Source organism: Manis pentadactyla, chromosome X (genome assembly GCF_030020395.1).
Source record: "Manis pentadactyla isolate mManPen7 chromosome X, mManPen7.hap1, whole genome shotgun sequence".
Taxonomy (NCBI): domain Eukaryota; kingdom Metazoa; phylum Chordata; class Mammalia; order Pholidota; family Manidae; genus Manis; species Manis pentadactyla.
In genome coordinates this window covers 90,319,617-90,325,867 of record NC_080038.1, presented here as the reverse complement: position 1 = coordinate 90,325,867, position 6,251 = coordinate 90,319,617, and the positions used below count along the sequence as shown (strand labels likewise).

General features: G+C 42.0%; 1 pseudogene; it reads right to left on the bottom strand.

Annotated features, from left to right (window-relative positions):
* Positions 1-686: 686 nt before the first annotated feature.
* On the bottom strand, positions 687-1,027 carry LOC130681795 (histone H2A-Bbd type 2/3-like; annotated as a pseudogene).
* Positions 1,028-6,251: the final 5,224 nt, after the last annotated feature.

Below are 6,251 nucleotides of genomic sequence, written 5' to 3'. Positions count from 1 at the left end.
GATCTTTGATCCATTTTGAGTTAATTTTTCATTAACTATGTCAATCTGTTATTATTATTATGTGCATAAGGCAAGGGACCAGATTCTTCTGTTTGCATGTGGATATCCAGTTATCCCAGCATCCTTTCTTAGAAACACTATCTTTTCCCCCACTAAATGGTCTTGACACTTGTTGAAAACCAATGGACCACAAATGTATGGGTTTATTTCCAGACTCTAGATTTGATTCCATTGATCTATATAAGTCCATCCTTATGCCAATATCACACTGCCTGAACTACTGTAGCTTTGTAATGAGTTTTGAAATCAGGATGTGTGAGCTTCAACTTTGTACTCTTTCAACATCATTTTAGCTATTCTGGGTCTCTTGTGCTTCTGTATAAATTTTAGCATAAGCTAGCAGTTTCTGCAAAGAAGCCAGCTAGAAGTTTGGTAGTGATTACATTGAACTTGTAGATCAATTTGGGAAATATTGCCATCTTAACAATACTAAATAGCATTTAACTTAACATCAGAATGAACATGGAACATATATTACTTTTTAATTTATTTTTTATTTTTCTTAAAACACTTCATTGAATGTCAATGACTTTGCCCAAGGCACCAGCCAGTCTGGGACTGTGCCAGCTGTGAGCAGAGCTGGTGCCTTTCTGCCAAGGCCAGGGACCCAGATCATGTTGGGCAAGCTACTGCCCGGCCAGGGACACCTATGAGACGGTAGTCTCTCTGAAAAGGCTGCTGAGCAGTGGGTTGCTGTGGAGCAGCCTGTTCACATCTCTGGTGTGATGCACCCACTGCCATGTTTCTGGGCCTCGTTGCCCACCAGCTCCAAGACCTTGGCCATCAGGTACTGGATGACAGCCGCTGCGAAGACCAGTATGCAAGGGCTCGTGCGCTGTAAGAAGTGGCACTCCCGCAGGATGCATTCCACATGGCTCACGGAGAACAGCAGCTCTGCTCGGTCGGTGCGAGAACGGGTCCTCCTCTGGCCACCAGATGATGCTCGACGTCTCCTATGCTGCGGCATGTTGGGCGGGCATGGGTGCAGTTTCTCCAACCAGCCTAGCTCTGTGGTGCAGAGGGGTGCGGTCTGACTAGGTGCGGCCCCAACCTCTCAAGACAGCAGGTACTGTGGACGCTACTCCGTATCCAAGCGACCACGGAACAGCCCCTCATTCCCTCAGTGGTTGAGGAGCCTGCTTTGTGACATACATCCAGTGAGGTCACTGCTCTCATATTGGCCCCTGGCGGGCCTGGGCCTGCAAGGATAAGGTGCAGGCGCGAGCCTGTGTACTCTGCTTCCTGACACCTCTCTCTGAGGGAACCCTCACTACCCGCGGGACAGGAGAAGCTCAAACAGGTACGATCCAGTGGCACCAAGTATACGCCTGCAGTGTTGGGCATCCATCAAAGCTATCTAGTCTCAAGATGTAGGCACCACCCCAAAAAGAAACCCCTGTACTCCTCTGGCACTCACCCCACTGCCGTCTCTTCCCCAAGGCAGCCCCAAGCCTGCTCCCTGTCCGTGGAGGTTTGACTATTCTGGAGACTTCCTACAAATGGCCTCACACCAGTAAATAGGCGGCCTTCTGTTTCTGGCCGCTTTCACTCAGCATAAAGTTTGCCTTGTGGCTCGTGCACATGGTAGCATGGATCAGCTCTTTGTTCCTTTTCATAGCTGAATAACAAACTCTACACCAGTGGTCAACTGCGTGTTGTGTATCAGTTCATCAGCTGGTGACTTTTGGGTGATTTGAACCTTGTAGTCATGAATAGCGATGCAGTGATGATTTCTGTACAAGGTTCTGTTCCAACACCTGTTTTCAGCTAGGGCTGGCATAGCGGGGTCATACGTTAAGTCCATGTTTACCTGACTGAGAAGATGCCCAACTGATTTCCCACAGCGCCGGTACCATTTTGCATTCCCAGCAGCAGTGGATGTTGGTCCCGGTTTCTCCATATTCTCCACTAAATTTGTTATTTTCTACGTGCTTTGCTTTCTCTTGCTTTGCCTTGCCTTACCTTGCCTATAACAGCCCTCCCAGGGGATGTTAAGTGCTATCTCATCGTGGTTTTGGTTTGCATTGCCCTATCTGTTAATGATATTGAGCATCTTTTCATGTGCCTCTTCACCATTTATGACAGCTTTGTTGAATGCTATTTTGGCATCTATGGAGATGATCATGTGGTTTTTGTCCTTTTTGTTGATGTGGTGGATGATGTTGATGGATTTTTGAATACTGTAACATCCTTGCATGCCTGGGATAAATCCTACTTGATCATGATGGATGATCTTTTTGAATTTGATTTGCTGATATTTTGTTGAGTATTTTTACACCTATATTCATCAGGGATATTGGTCTGTAATTTTCTTTTTTTGTGGTGTTGTTGCCTGTTTTTGGTATTAGAGTGATGCTGGCCTCATAGAATGAGTTTAGAAGTATTCCTTCCTCTTTTACTTTTTGGAAAACTTTAAGGAGGATGGGTAGTAGGTCTTCACTAAATGTTGGATAAATTTCAGCAGTGAAGCCATCTGGTCCAAGGGTTTTTTTTCTTAGGTAGTTTTTGATTACCAATTCAATTTCGTTGCTGGTAATTGGTCTGTTCAGATTTTCTGCTTCTTCCTAGGTCAACCTCAGAAGGTTGTATTTTTCTAGAAAGTGGTCCATTTCTTCTAGATTATCCACTTTGTTAGAATATAATTTTTCATAGCATTCTATGATAATTCTTTGTATTTCTGTGGTGTCTGTCATGATTTTTCCTTTCTCATTTCTGATTCTGCTTATGTGTGTAAACTCTTTTTTTCTTGATATGTCTGGCCTGGGGTTTATCTACTTTGCTAATTTTCTCAAAGAACCTGCTTCTGCTTTCTTTGATTCTTTCTTTTGTTTTATTCTTCTCCTTTTATTTATTTCTGCTCTAATCTTTATTATGTCCCTCCTTCTATTGACTTTGGGCCTCATTTTTTCTTCCTTTTCTAGTTTCATTAATTGTGAGTTTAGAGTGTTCATTTGGGATTGTTCTTTCTTGAGATAAGCCTATATTGCAATGTACTTCCCTCTTAGCACAATGTTCACTGCAATCCACAGATTTTGCAGTGTTGAGTTATTGTTGTCATTTGTCTCCATATATTGCTTGATCTCTGTTTTTATTTGGTCATTGATCCATTGATTATTTAGGAGCATGTTACTAAGCCTCCATGTGTTTGTGGGTTTTTTCATTTTCTTTGTGTAATTTATTTCTAGTTTCATACCTTTGTGATATGAGAAGTTGGTTGGTACAATTTTAATCTTTTTGAATTTACTGAGTCTCTTTTTGTGGCCTAGTATATGATCTATTCTTGAAAATGTTCCATGTACACTTGAGAAGAATGTGTATCTTATTGTTTTTGGATAGAGTGTTATGTAGATGTTCATTGAGTCCATCTGTTCTAATACATTGTTCAATGCCTCTACTTATTTTCTGTCTGGTTGAACTGTCCTTTGGAGTCAGTAGTGTGTTGAAGTCTCTTAAAATGAATGCATTGCATTCTATTTCCTCCTTTAATTCTGTTAGTATTTATTTCACATATGTTGGTGATGCTGTATTGGGTGCACAGATATTTATAGTAGTTATATCCTCTTGTTGGACTGACCCTTTTATTACTATGTAATGTCCTTCTTTGTCTCTTGTTACTTTCTTTGTTTTGAAGTCTGTTTTGTCTGATACAAGTACTACAATTCCTGCTTTTGACTCCCTATTAGTTGCATGAAATATCTTTTCTTTCCCTTTACTTTCAGTGTGTATGTCTTTGTGTTTGAAGTGAATCTCTTGTAGACTGCATACAGATAAGTCTTGTTTTTTTATCTATTCAGTGACTCTGTGTCTTTTGATTGGTGCATTCAGACCATTTACATTTAGGATGATTTTTGATAGATGTGTACTTATTGCTATTGTAGCCTTTAGATTTGTGGTTACCAAAGGTTCAAGGGTAATTCCCTTGCAATCTTACAGTCTAGTTTAACTCATTTAGTATGCTATTACAAGAACAACCTAAAGGTTCTTTTTTTCCCTCCTTTTTCTTCCTCCTCCATTCTTTTTATGTTAGGTATCATATTCTGTACTCTTTGTCTATCCCTTGATTGACTTTGAGGGTAGTTGATTTGATTTTGCATCTGCTTAGTAATTAATTGTTCTACTTTGCTGTGGTTTTATTTCCCCTGCTGACAGCTATTTAGCCTTAGGGATGCTTCCATCTAGAGCAGTCGTTCCAGAATGCCCTGTAGAGGTAGTTTCGGGGAGGTAAATTCTCTCAGCTTTTGCTTGTTTGAAAATTGTTTAATCCCTCCTTCAAATTTAAGTGATAACCTTACCAGGTAGAGTGTTCTTTGTTCGAGGCCCTCTGTTTCATTGCATTAACTATATCATGCCACTCCCTTCTGGCCTGTAAGTTTCTGTTTAGAAGTATGATGATAGCCTGATGGGTTTTCCTTTGTATGTGATCTTTATTCTCTCTCTGGCTGCTTTTAATATTCTATCCTTATCCTTGATCTCTGCCATTTTAATTATTGTATGTCTTGGTGTTGACTTCCACGGGTCCCTTGTGTTGGAAGATCTGTGCACCTCCATGGCCTGAGAGACTATCTCCTTCCCAAGATTGGGGGAGTTTATAGCAATTACCTCTTCAAAGACATTTTCTATCCATTTTTCTCTCTCTTCTTCTTCTGGTACCCCGATAATATGAATACTGTTCCGTTTGGATTGGTCACACAGTTCTCTCAATATTCTTTCATTCTCAATATTCTCTGTGTCTCAGCTTCTTTGTACTTCTCTTCTCTAATTTCTATCCCATTTACCATCTTTTCTACTACATCTAATCTGCTTTTAAATCCCTCAATTGTATGTTTCATTTCATATATGTAATGTCTTAATGATTGAATCTCCAACTTAAATTCATTCCTGAATTCCTTAATATTTTTCTGTACCTCCATGAGCATGTTAATGATTTTTATTTTGAACTCTCTTTCAGAAAGATTGATGAGTTCAGTTTCATTTGGCCCTTTTTCTGGGATTTGTGAGATTTTGGTTTGAACCATGTTCCTTTGACGTTTCATATTTCTAGGTGTTGCCCTCTAGTGCCCAGAAACCCTAGTCTCTGGACCTGCTCATCCCATGGAGTGATGTTGGGGGTTGCATGGGAGAGGCACTGCTGCTGGGGGCAGGAAAGAACTGTTTCCTGATTCCCTGATGCACTGCCTATCTCTAGTGTCAGAGCCAGTGGGCCAAGCACACAGGTGTAAGCCTCTGTGCATTGTGTCTCTAGCTATTGTAGGCAGGGCCTCCCTCTGGCTGGCCTGACACCAGTGCAGTGACTGCCTGTTTGTAAGCTGGTGCTGGCAGGCCAGGAGGAAGGTGCAGCAGGCTGCAAGTCACTTTGTGTGCCTTGGAAGTGAGTAGCCAGCCAGGGGGAAGGAGCGCCTGAAGCTCCTCAAAGTTCCCAACCTGCTGGGAAGAGCGTGCCCAGACAACCTTGTCTGCCTATCACTTCCTCCGTGCAGCAAGCTCCATGAAAACCCCACCCCATCAGCAGCCTTCTGGCTGCTAGGAAGCCTCTCAGATCACCCTCCTTTCCTTTGTCCCAGAGTGGTGGGATGTGGATCCCTGTCTTCCACAAATGGCCAGAATCTGTGTCTCTAAAGCACTCTGCCTGTCCCAGCTCCCCAACCCTGCCAACCTCCAGAGCACCACACAATGTAGGTTTGTGCTCCAAAGCATATCTCTAGGGCTGAGTGTTCAGCAGTCTTAGGCTCCCACCCCTTCCCCACTCTGTTTCTCTTCCTCCCACCAGGGAGCTGGGGTGGGGGAAGGGCTTGGATCCCACCAGATCAATGTTTTGGTATGTTACTCTGTTTCGTGAGGTCTGCTCTGTTCTGCAGGTGTATGCAGTCTGGTGGAGCCTTCTTTTCTGTTGCTGTTTTAGGGTTAGTTGTATTAACTATATTTTCATACTATATGTGGTTTTGGGAGGAGTTCTCTGTTTCACCTCTCATGCCGCCATTTTGAATCAATCTAAAGATTATTTTTTTTAATGAGATAAATGGGCAGAAAATAAATTGAAGTTTGCAAACTATACTGCTTGAGTGTGCACTCATAATTGTTATAGAAAAAGCATTTTTGAAAGTTAGAGATAATTGTTTCATTTGCTTTCTAGATAAACATCTCTCTCCAATTAGATGCCTGTCTTGCTTTTTATGAGAACATAATAGGGGAGG